General features: G+C 49.3%; 1 protein-coding gene across 6 annotated transcripts in view; it reads left to right on the top strand.

Annotated features, from left to right (window-relative positions):
• The window catches only part of SYNDIG1L (synapse differentiation inducing 1 like), a 59329-nt gene that overhangs the window by 32144 nt on the left and 14349 nt on the right, over positions 1-12836 (top strand). For 2 of the 6 annotated variants that reach the window (XM_045448235.1, XM_045448230.1), the window contains exon 1: positions 8700-8808. The exons of 2 other annotated variants lie outside the window; for them this stretch is intronic. The gene's annotated coding sequence lies outside the window, so the exon portion shown is untranslated. Of the gene's footprint in view, positions 1-8695; positions 8809-11648; positions 12201-12836 lie in introns of those variants that run through there. 2 more of the 6 variants (XM_045448234.1, XM_045448233.1) reach the window with 2 other exon arrangements.

Here is a 12836-nt window from a genome sequence, read left to right as displayed (position 1 = left end):
CAGCTTTTTTTTTTTTTTTTAATTTTTTTTTCTTTTTTTTTTTTTCAACGTTTATTTATTTTTGGGACAGAGAGAGACAGAGCATGAACAGGGGAGGGGCAGAGAGAGAGGGAGACACAGAATCGGAAACAGGCTCCAGGCTCTGAGCCATCAGCCCAGAGCCTGACGCGGGGCTCGAACCCACGGACCGCGAGATCGTGACCTGGCTGAAGTCGGACGCTTAACCGACTGCGCCACCCAGGCGCCCCGCCAGCCAGCTTTTGGCCTTGGTCAGCTCTTTTCTCTCTCTGGGCCTTACTTCTTTTCCTCTGGCAGATTCCTCAGGTGACCATCACAGATCTCACATTGCCCCATGGTTTTTGTTCTGTTCTTTAGTACCTTAATTTACAAACTAGAAGCCTTAGGCAGCCTTTGCAAACTGTGTTCTGGGTGCTAATCCTGTGTTTATGTCATGATTCCTATCCACCGGTACCAAAGCTCCCAACATTGATTGAATGGTTGCAGCAGGGATAGGTCTAATTGTCCCTGGCAAATTGCAATGGCTGCAGTGCATATAGGTCCTTCTTGGGGAGGGCCTTGAGGACTGGGGAGTAGCCAGGCAGCTAGAAGAGATTCAAGTTGCAAGCCCGGGAAAAGGCTTCCCCTAAATGGAAGCATCATTTCACTGTAGAAAATGGTTTCTGTAACACTGGGGCAATCCATTGCAGTTCAGCAGGAACATTGGTGGGTCAAGAGAATTTATATCTCTTACCAGGTTGCTGTGTTGTGTGTGTATATGTGTGTCTGTGTCTGTCTGTCTGTCAGTCTACCCCCCTAGGCTTTTTCAGCCCTCAAGGCTCCCCAACCCTTCTCTGGGCTCCTGCTTTCTTTTATCTCTTCCCCTTTTGCCCCCAAGCTGTCTCCCCCACGTCCTCCTTCTCTGCTGCCATTGTGTCTCACACTCCGTGCATTCTTCCTGCTGTTCTCTTCTTTGCCTTCCTTTTTTGATGAGGATCACTAGGGCTTCAGTCCACCCAGCTGTAAGGGGAACATAACCCTTTAGAAATGTGACCTCATTTACTATAATTCTCACACTGTGCAGGCCAGGGGTAGAGGTCACCCCCCAACCCCACCATTGTTCCTGCTGCCAGTGCTGAGATTAAAAGAGATGAGTCCTCGAAAGGCACCCAACAGACCAATCATTTATTCAGCAACTACTTGTTTTTATGTAAGTTTTAAAATAATTTTAAGGTAATGCATGTATATTGCAGAGAATTTAGAAAGTACAGGAAAAAAAGAGAAATATTTAAAGGAACCATGGTTGCCTCTCTCCAGAGATAACCCTTAGCAGATCTTACTTTAATCCATGCTAGGATGTTTTTCTGGGCTTTTCTGCACACTTGTGGTTATATTGCATGTATAATTTTGTAGCCTGCTTTTTTCTACTTCGTATTATAACATAAGCATTTCCCTCATGGTATTATAAACTCTTTAAAGACATTAGTTAAATTTGCTTTCTCTTTGCCCAGTTTTTTTGGACATTTACAGGAGTTCCGAATTTCCTATAATGATAATTATACTGTAAGGGGCAGTTTTATGTGCAAAGCTTATACAGTCAGCATGGTGTAGGGTTGATGAGTGGTTGTCTTGATTGAAATCTGGGCTTTACCCTTACAAGGGTTGGGTAAGTTATGTGCCTTGGTTTTCGTTTCTGTACAGTAGGGATGACAATAGTACCTTCCTCCTGGGTTTGCTGTTAGAATTAAATAAGATGATTCATCTAAAGCAGTTAGAACAGTTCTTGGCATATAGTAATTACTCAGTAAATATTTACCTGTTAGTATGCCTTAAGACAGATTACCAGTAGTGGATTTACTTTGGTCCTTGATACATAGTGCCAAATTGCTTTCCAAAACAAGAACAAACCTGTATTGACAAACCTATCCTGATTTGAACTCCAGCCTGACCGATGCCAAGGCTCACAGTCTTTCTACTAGCCCCTCTACAATACCTCTTCAGGCGAGTGCTAGGAATCCCTGCAGTAATCGTTCTCTTAATGCCGAAGAAATGGATTAGCATTACGACTGTAGAAAGCACCTTGCACGATGCCTGGCACTTATTAAATTATTTGAGAATAAATCTGAATTATATTATGGAGTGAATGCCTCTTTCACATATTTAATAGATGGTCATTGAGATAATGCACATAAAGCTCTTAGCCCAGTTCCTGGCACATGGTAGGCACTTAGATAATCTATTATCGGTGTATCCATCCATCTGCCCGTCCAGCTCTCTTTCTGTCATCTATCATACTACCCTCTTGCTAGCTCTCCAGTGCCCAACCTGGCGCAGTGTGCCTTCACCATCATCACTCTTAACATTCTCATTGACACAGCAGAGCCCTGCCAGTTTGATGGAGTCAGTACCCAAGGTCTGTGCTGGAATAACAGGCTTGGGAGCTGAAGGGAGAGGATTGAATATCGAGATGTGCGTGACAGATGGGGCACAGGCTGCAGTGAAACCAAATGTGGGCTCACTGTGAGGCAGGGCCTTATGTGGATGCCCCAAGCGTACTGAGACTGTGGGGGACCAGGGATCAAGAAGCTGGTAACTGCAAATAACTTGGCCTTTGAGGACCTATCTCTTGTCCCTTTCACATACACACACACACACACACACACACACACACACACACACACTCATACACCTTCCAGGGCAGGAGAAAAGAAGAGATCCTGGGAGGGGTGTTCTGGAAGAGAAAAGCAGCAAGCTGAGTGTTTCACATCCCCTCCCCCCAATTTGTCATTTTCCTTTCTGCTGGCACACCCTGCCGGCCCCTAAGGCTACATTGCCACTGCTCCTTCCTCCCCCACCCATTCACTCTTGGGTCCCCTTAACCAGCTGAGTCAGGCCATGACTTTCAAAAGGAACATCAGAAAAATTAAGGGAGAACAAAAGGGAAATAAACAAAGAAAGCACAGGAAAATTCTCAGCCTTAGAGTTTGGCAAGTATAGGCTCCTGACCCAGCAGAGAATTCAGGGCCCTGCGCCATTCCCATTCCACTGGAGGGGAAAGGGACATTCAGAGAGGCTCTTTTTACACTTTGAGGTTATTTCCTCAGGTTTCTTTTTCTGCTCCCTCATGAAATGTCCCAATCCCTTGGACAATGATAGGAGTGAGCAGGGTTGCTGGGGAAGAGAGTAGAGAGTGCTCAGTTTGGCATCAGACAGACCTGGCTTCAAATCTTGCCTGTATCTGCTGGATGTATGCATCTGGCACATTAACTTAACTTCCACGGGCCTCGATTAAAAACAGCCTAATTGAATTGTTTTGAGGATTAAAAGGTACGCGTTTGACAGAGTAGGCATCCAGAATGGGTCTCTCTCTCCTACTTATCCTGAGCTGAAGAATATAAAAAGTACTCCAGCTTCTGTAGCAAAGTACCTTCCTACACACAGAGGGAGAAAAGTCTTTCCTTTCCTGGCTCAGAAAGTTACCCCTGGGGTCGAGGCGCCTGGCTAGCTCAGTTGGAGGAGAATGCAACTCTCGATCTCGATCTCGAGGTCATGAGTTCGAACCCCACATTGGGAGGGGCTTATTTAAGTAACACAAACAAGTGAATAAACTTAAAGAGAAAGAAGGTTACCCCTGGAGCAAGTATATACCAACCTACACACACACCACCAGCACCATCCTGTCTCAAAAATGGGACCTGCCCTAGGTCTTGGACCATAGCTCTTCAGAGGGCTCCAGGACAGGGCCTCACAAGAATTTGGGACCCACTCCTCGCGGTCTCAGTTCAAGGTGAAGGCAAAGAAGGCCTCGCCTTGCAGACCTCACCTGGCTGGCTGTAGCTTCAAGCGCAGAAAAAAGGCAGAATCATGCATCAGTTTCCTTTCTTTTTCATTTGGCTGATCTCTGACTTTTTTTTCCCCGAGTTGGAAGTTACTTAACTTCTCTGGGACTCCTTTTCCTCATCTGTTGCCTGGGAAGGAGACACATTTATGACAGTCAAGTGAGATAAGAGCTGAACAAATGCTTCAAAAAGTGTAGAGGAAGGCAGATATAAAGCATTCTTGGTCTTCCATTTGTTTTCATTTTCATTATTGCATCGGAGGAAAGACCTGGTGGAGTTGCCACCTGCTGATAAATCTCACCCCCCCAGCCCCTCCCCCACCCCTCACACATATGCAGTCACACATCCTGCTCTGGGAAAGTGGGGAAGTGCCAGCAGCGCAGGTTCCTCTGCCAGTGAGCAAGCGCTCACATGCCCCCAAGGCAGCCTGTGGATGCCAGAGTTAACGTGGATGGAGTTCTGAGCTGTGCAGTCTGTGGTTGCCTTATTCCGCCTCCTCATGCTCTGGCTTTGGGTCTCAAAACGGCAGGAACGGCCATGCACGTTCCCAGGCTTGAGTGGACCTGTGCTCCGTAGGAGGGCAAGAAGTTGGGCAGGACTGGTGCTGAGAACTCTCCTGGCTTCTTTCCCTGCATGAATCGGTGTGCTGCTAAAGAAATTGCCTCATCTGAAGTTTTGCAATCCCCTATGGAGAGAAGTGGGTAGTTGTGGTACTTCCAAAGCCACCCAAAGTTTAAGAGACAGACTATTACAGACCTCATTGTTGGAGGGGTGGGGGTCTGCCTCTAACCAAAGAGCCTGACTCAGAAGCAGTGAGGATCTCCAGGGTTCTCTCCGGTACAGAGTCAAGAATTTATTCCCATTACCTACTTATACCCAGAAATGAACCCCTTCTTGGAGCCATGTCATTCTGGAGCCATGTCCACGGGGGTAGGATTTGGTTGATGGACAGCCCAAAGGCCCACTTGACCTTGCATTCTATACCAGTCTGCTTCCCTCCCACCCCATTACCTAGGGCTTTGTAGGTCCCAGCTATGTGGCCTTGACCACGAGTTTGACTCAGAGGTACTGAGCCCACTGGGCTGGGAGTGAGACCCGCCTTCTCTTTTATGGGGAGAGTCTCTTCTACTGTGTGGTCTATTGATGTAGCGAGTAAAGAAGATCTCCCCACACTTGGTGCTGATTTACATTCCCTAGGGAATTCTGCGAGCAAATCAACCTCTTGTATAAAGAGCTAAGAGTTTGTGCATAAAAGAGCTTATGAAGAGAAATCCCCAGGTGGAAAGAAATTAGCAACCAGAGCTAATACCAACATAAACAGAGTCCACTGTGTTGGATTCTGCTTGGAGGATATCAGAGGTGGGTGCAGAACAGGACATGAAGGCATTTCCTCCCAAGCTTTCACCCAATGCCTTACTCCTTCCCTTCTCTATAGACCTTGCTTTAGTTCTAGCGAGGATACCTGCTGCTTCCTCCAGGAAGACTTCCAGGGTTTCTCTGTCCACTGAGCTCTCCCAGCCCAAGCCTGGGCCGTTCCCTTTTCTACTAAGACAATCAAGGTAAAACGGGAGATTTTTTTTGGCTTAAGAAAATTTCCTAGAGGGCCGCCTGGGTGGCTCAATTGGTTAAGCGTCCAACTTTAGCTCAGGTCACGATCTCACAGTTCATGAGTTCGAGCCCCACATGGGGCTGTCTGCTGTCAGCACAGAGACCACTTTGGATCTTCAGTCTCCCTCTCTCTCTGCCCCTCCCTCATGGAAATGCACACTCTCTCTCTCTCTCAAAAATAAACATTTTTAAAAAAAGAAAAATAAAAACTAAAAAAGAAAAATGTCTAGGAACTAAAGGGAGAATAAAATTGAAAGTGTAAAGGCTAAAGGCCTAGAAATTGGAGTTTATGGCAGTCAGCAGCAGTACCCGGGTAATCAAAGTGCGCTCCCCTCCCAACGCCCAACTTAGATAGCATCAGATACCCAGAAACAGGAGGCCCCAGTTTTACCCTTGATGTCTCTTCCCTTTCCTCACAACCAATCTCTCTTCTCTGTTCTCCCCAGAAGTGTCTCAAACCCATCCTGTGTTCCCCATCCCTCTGACTCTGCCTTATTCAAGTTCTCACTGTCTCTTTCCTGGACTCTGCTGTAGTTTCCTCACCAGTCCTCCAGCCTCGTCTCTTCTCTCCAGCCTTTCTTTCCAAAATGTTCTCCTCTCCTGGCCTTCCTGGTGAATGTCTCATTGTTTAATGAAACTCAGCTCAAATGTCACCTCCTCCAGGAAGCCTGCTGGTACTTCTTCAGGCAAAGCTAGTTGTTTCCTTCTCTGTGTCTTTTTCGATTACCCTATGATAACATTTATTTCAATGTTTTGGAATGGCTGGTTAACGTGTTTATCTACCTCATCACCCTTCGTGGCAGCTCCTTCAAGGACCCAGACTATGGCTTATACCTCTATTCTCAGGGTCTAGCAGGGAAGCAGACCTTCATTACATAGCAGGACATGCCTGATGGAGAAAAGAGGGGGGAAGAAAAGGGAGAGGAACATGGAATGGAAATTTTGCATAGTTGTAGAGTCTACAGTTCCTGAACCACCCCCTAGATCTTGTGAGGGAAATTCCCTCAAAGAAACACTTACCACTGCATCAGCCCGTGTTCTCTGTCACAATTTCGCATGGTGCTGATTGCCCCTACAGTGTCTTCAAAGCTGCTGAGGAGGCTCAGAATCCTGAGGAAGCAAAAGTCCATGGAGATTAGGCTGTGCCAATTCAGGACGAAAACCAGTCTGAAACCCAGGTCTTTCGGTGCCCAGGCCAGGGTCCTTGACACAACATCAGGGGCCGCTCCACAAGTTTTCCCTCCAGGCAACAGCATATAATTATCAACATTAGTATTTGCAATTTATATGCAGCTTTTGCTTCACTGGCTTTTTTATTATCCTTTTGATTAGTAATTCGGTATGCAGCCCAGGCATGGAGCAAAGCCAGGGTAGGAAGGGAAGGAGCAGAGGGGAGCCAAGGCCAAGTAGAAGGCCATGAGACCCTGTGAGAGGAAGGCCACGGGGGAGCAAAGGTGCAAGAGGGTGCATAGACTCAAGGGACAGGGTCTTGGGTGTGTGGGGGTGGGGGGGTGGTAAGGAAGGGAGAAATGCCTCTGCAGATGCTCTATAGGCTCCAGATGAGTGGTCCAAGAACCTTCCTAGCCTCAGGGCCTCCACTCTAATGGGTCAGGGGCAAGAAGAACAAGAATATATTTAGCACCCAATAGGTTAAACACCAATATCATCAGCCCAGCCCAGACACCGCACAAGGCTTGGGGAGTTTTCTGTCCAGTGGAGAGGAGGAGACCCAAACTCCATGACAAGAGCTCCTGGCTCCTACAGTGCATGCTGGGAACTAAAGTGAACTTCCCCAGATGCTTCATGTTATGTGGGAGTAAGGGGTTCCTGGAGCTCACTATTCAGTGTGCTATGACACCCTTGGATGGGAGGAGAGAGGACTCCCACTGCCAGAGCCTGGTCCCCAGGGCCTCCTTCCACCCCCAGCCCCTGCTTCATTCTGCTCTGGGGTTTACTTTGCCCCTATTTGCCTTCAGAAAATGGGAACACTCTCCCCTCCCAAGCCCCTGGTACTGTGGTGAGACTCAAGACCTGGTACGGAACTTGAAAAATAGCCCCATCTACTTGTAATCCTGAAGATGAGGGTATCCCCCATGATTTAAAAAAAAAAAAAAAAGGAAAGGAAACCAGGAGGCAGGATGCAGGGGGACAGATAAAGAGCAGCACAGTAGGGGAGACAAAGCAGACCGAAGCCCTGGGCTCAGATCTCAGATCTCCCTCTGGGAGAACTGAGGAGAATGTGTACCCACTGAGGGCCTATTTGAGACCAATATGTCACATCTGTCATCTCACTTTGTCCTCATATGACCCCTATGAAGTGGCTACAGCTCCCCCATTTTGCAGATGAGAAACCCAAGTCTTTGAGAGGTTAACTCGCTCAAGGTTATACAGTTAATGAGACACTAAGACCAAACCTTAGGCCCATGGTCTTTAAAGCCTGTGCCCTTGCCAGCATAGCACTGTTGTCTCCCAATCAAGAGATTTAATCTCTGAGCACAGCGTCTTCCTGTGTAAAATGGAGGGGGAAGGGCAGGGGGAGGGGAGGATTACATTGCTTCATAGAGTTGTTAAGAAAATTAAATGAGATTATATTGGTTACAAACATAAAAACCTGGCATGGTGTCTGGTATATAGTAGGCGCTCAATAAATGCTTTCTGCTTGCTTGCTTTTCTTCTCTTTAGGTTAATATTAAAACTCAGAGCTTGGGAACCTAGGACCTCCAAAATACTTCAAGAAACCCGAGGGCCGCCCATCGCTCCTGGGGGAATGGGGAAGTAGGGTAAGGCGAAGGACTGAGAAAGGGAGCTCGGCTCCAGGAATCAGAGAGACCTTTCCAGCTGTGCGCCCCTCGCTCCGCCGCCTCCTTTGGGCTCCCCTGACTTCCCGCCCCGCCCCGCCCCGCCCCGGAGCTGGGTCCGGAGTGCCTGGTGGGCTGATTCCCGAGCGTGGAAGGGAGACGGAGGGGAGAAAGAGGCGGCGGCGGCGGCGGCAGCGGCGGCGGGAGGCAGGGAGGAGGGGAATCCTCCTCTCTGCTCTCCCAAGTCGGCGCGGAGCCGCCTCGGGCCGGGCTAAGGGCTGCGTGGCGGCGGCGGGGCCGGACCAGGATGCGGGGCTCCCGGGACCGCGCCGGGCGGGGCGGGCGGCGGCGCCGGGCGGCGGGCGGGAGCTGTCCGCGGTGCTGAAGCGGCGGCGGCGGCGGCGGCGGCGGCGGCGGCGGCGGCGGCGTCAGGGACCCGGGGCCGGGAGCAGAGGCGCCCTCCTGGGAGCTCCACCGCGGCCGCAAGGCGGGGGCGCCGTCGTTCACCGGCCCATGCTGGGCCCCCGAGCCCCGCGGAGGAGGCGGGACCGTCCTCGGCGGGACAGGTAAGGGGCCGTCTGGGGGCACAGCGGGAACCCAGAGCGAGAAACCGAGGCCCGATCGAGCTGGGGAGTGCAGTGGGACCCCTCTCAGGGATGGGGGATCTTCCTCCCTGCTGACTGCACCTTGCGCTCCGCAAGAGATCACTGCCAAGTCTATCCCTACCCCTCACCCTACAGACTGGGGATGCTGGGAGGAGCCTGTGGGACTGGGGCCCAAGTAGTCACCTGGACACTCTGACCCCACACCACCAGGCCTTAACCCCAACCTGAGACAGCTCTTAGACACCCTGCCCACAAAGAACGGTAAGGAGAGTATCCCGGACTCCTGTACCCCAGTGCCCACCATGGTTTTGCTCATGAGGGAAATCTGAGCCAGCTTCACTAAGCATCCCTCTCCTCCCCAAGCCTGCTCATCAGGGTGACTGGAGTGGCTGTGGTCTTCCCCTCACCCCACGCTTCAAGATTTCTTTGCCCGGTAATGGCCCTTGGGCCGAGGATGGGCCAGGCCCCTTAGGACTGATTAACCCATTTCTCCAGGGAAGGAAGGAGGTACCAGAATATACCTTCATTTTGTCCTATGGCCCTCTTGACTCTAATGGAAGAAGGCTGGTTTTGCCTCATACTGCTTGGTGCATAAGGGCAGAGAGTGGAGATACCTGAGCCTTGTTTTCTATTATGTGCCCAAATGCTGGTCACCCTAGACAGAGCCTCCATTTGGAGTCTGCCCTCTTTCTGGCAAGAGTGTGCCGAATGAGCTCATTCAGGCCTGCAAAGTGCTTCCAATTCTTCAGAGCAGAGTTCTCTGAGTGGCAGAATGTAGTGATCAAAATAAAACTGCGTAGAGGAAGATTGGCCTATCACTGTGGCTGACCACTGCTTTGTCCCTATCATTTCAACCCAGCACAAATTCTCCACCCCCACCAAGAGAAAGAGCACTAGACTAGGAGTTCTTGGCTGAGCGCTGGCACTTCTCAGCTTGAGGCCAGTTACCTGAACTCTCTGAACCTCAGTTTCCTCATCCCTAAAGTGGGGATAAGGTAGCTGTTGTGCCCACCTCAGGGAACTGCCTTGGACTCAGTGAAATAATGTGACTGATTGAAGGCTTGTCATCTGTGGGTCATCATACCAGGATGAGTTGCTGTCACCATTTCCATCCACTAGCCAGTCTGGTTGGAAGGAATCTGATCGTTGTTACCCCTACCCCCTTTCTCCCAGCCTGGCCATGGTTTCCTTTGTCTTTGGCCTCCCTGGGGTCCGTGAAACCCAACTTATAAATCTTGAGGAGCCAAAAGGGTTCCCTCCCCCCTTCTCTTTCATCATCACCTATAGAAGATAATATAGGGTGAGAGTCTGACTCACAGTTTTCGTTGTTTTTCTTTTTTCCCCCAAGAATCACAGATCTAAGGAAACAGCTCCTTGAAGGCAAGGATTGTGTTGTTTTTATCTCTTTGCCTCCCTGCACACTTCCCCTCCCCCATAGCACCTGGAAGATAGTAAGGACTCGGTAATTGGGTGTAAAATAAGAGAATGGAGTGCTAAAATATCTCAGAATAAAAGCATTTGATTGGACGTCTGGGAGCCCCATGTTTGGTCCCAGATCTGCCACTGACTCAAGCAAGTTCTTTTCCCTCTGTAGGCTTCATTTTTCTTTTCTGTAAAAGAGGGTTGGACTAGATAAGTTCTAACATTCCTGATGTTCTGGGAGGCTCTCTGATGGCCATCTTGAGACCGCAAATCCCTCAGTTCCTGAACACAGCATACCAGCTTCATTAACCTGGTTTTTTTAAGACTAAGTTAATATCCTTTCAGCAAAGAACTGGATTTTATGAATGGAGTGGAAGGGAGCAAAAAGAACCTGAAAAAGCCATTTATGTTTCTGATGTTTCCTTAAGCTCCCCCTCTCTTCTTTATTTTCCCGGGAAGGCCATGAGTGTGTACAGAGTTGCAGAGCTGGGAGGGCCCCTGCCTCCAGGACAAGATTCTAGGAAAGCAACCCCCTCACAACATTCCTTGTGAGTAGCCAAGAGCCAGGAACCCAGTTCTTAGCCATGTCCTCCTAGGGACCTTGCCTGGCTGGATCCCCTCTCCTAAGAAGACTGGAAGAGGGGACAGTCGGGAGAGATCCATCCCTGGGGAGAGCTTTTTTTATATAAAAACAAAATGAACTCCTCTGATAATAATTTTCCTCAACTGTGGCAGGCCCAGCCAATATCCAGAAAAACCTCAGCTAATTGGCACTTCTTTAGAGCTGAGTAAGCCATGCCAGTGACCCCCCTGACTTACCCTTTAAGCGCCCCGCCAGGGTGGGGGATCAACCACCACCCCCCACCCCATGTCAGCACTTTCTGGCTCCCAGATGTTGGTGCAGCACTGGCAAAAATCAGCTCTCCAGAATTAACGGACAGTCACTAACCCTCATGACAAAGTAATGGCAACTGCGCAGCACAGCAAGCATAGAGAGGGGCTTTATTATCTACAAGACTAGTCTGTGGGGGTGCTGGCCTCCTGCTGGGGCTAGAACAACTCACCACCACCACCCCCACTGTCTGCAGCTGTTTGGGTGGATACCCCACCCCCAGAGTTGTCAGAGTGCAGGGCATCTCTGGTCACCAAGGTAGACACATCTGGCTCCTCTCTCAACCAGGGAGAACTACCCACTGGCTATTCCTTGTGTTCCCCACCTGCCAACTTCCTGCTGGGGGTCCTACTTGACCCCTTCTGCAACACCTCAAAAGGAAGAAGAGATTAGGTGATCCTGGTTATCTGGGGTCAGGGCGGGGTGGGGAGAATCTAAAGAAGAGGAATAGATAAATGTAACATGGTCATTAAGAAATGAAGTGTGTATGTGTGTGTGAGAGAGAGAGAGAGAGAAAGAAGGAAAGAAAGAAAGAAAGAAGAGAGAGAGATTGAAACATTGAAATATACCCATGCAGGTCCCTTCTGCTGGGCGGCACACATATGACAGAAGCAGAGAATAAAATATCTAGAGACATCTGCACATTATTAATTATCATCAAGTTCAAAGGCCAATTCATCCATGAATCCTAGAGGGACTTCCAGTCCCAAAGTACACCCCACTCCAGGGAGAAAGTAGAAGAAGCATCCGATTTCTTTAAACCTTTGCCATTTTCTAACCCCCTTTTCTTCTCAGGGGCTTGGTGGGCATCCTGCTGGAATAAGGTCCCCCCTGCTGCAAGGTGGGGGGACAATAAAGACTAATCTCATCCCTAATCTCAACCCTGCTCTTTGTATTCAGTTTCTCTCTTCTCTTTGCTCCTCCTTTATTCTCTCTTCTCCCTCCTTCCTGCAGCTGCCACCAGCACCCACCACCCCCTTCCCTCAAGCAAACCAAGCAGGGAGTGAGGACCTGACGCTCTACCTCTCCTCTCTGTTAGGTGTGTTATCTTCTGCCATTAGATGTACTATTTGCTTCTAAGTGGTTGGGAACAAGCTGCTTCAGTGAGGAGACAGGATGTTTCAGCAAGAATAAAGATTTGATTCCTTCTTGAAAATGGACTAATTTGAGTAGTGGTGCCACTGTCCCAATCCTCCCGGTAATTTTCACCCTTGTTAGCCACAAATCCATCCCCAAGCCAATGAATTATGCTCTGAGGGGGAGCCCAGGTTGGCAGCAGATAGAAAATAAGGTAGACCGATGTCTCTGGAAGTGCCTAGGAGGCCTCCCCTGGGAACTAAGAAGTGTTCCAGCCATCCTATCTCTCTTTCCTGGGTTCCCTCCTTCACCCTCTCCTCTCCTCTGCCCTGCTCTTCTTCATAGCTCCATTGATAATTCTCAAGTCTCTCTCTAGCTCTGACCATGACCCAGGGATTCAACTGCATACATCTAACTGTCAGGTGGATTTTCTACCCTAGCATCCCAAGACCCAACTCATCCACTTCTCCTTCCTATCCTGCTCTTCCTTGTTGTGTTAGTGTGTGTGTGTGTGTGTGTGTGTGTGTGTTTCATTTTACTGGATTGGTACTTGGTGGGCCTTTTTAATATAAATATTCTTTTTTGTTTTTTCAGCTCA

Source organism: Leopardus geoffroyi, chromosome B3, assembly GCF_018350155.1.
Source record: "Leopardus geoffroyi isolate Oge1 chromosome B3, O.geoffroyi_Oge1_pat1.0, whole genome shotgun sequence".
Classification (NCBI taxonomy): domain Eukaryota; kingdom Metazoa; phylum Chordata; class Mammalia; order Carnivora; family Felidae; genus Leopardus; species Leopardus geoffroyi.
Note: the sequence above shows the minus strand (reverse complement) of the source record. Positions and strands in the feature narration are given on the sequence as shown.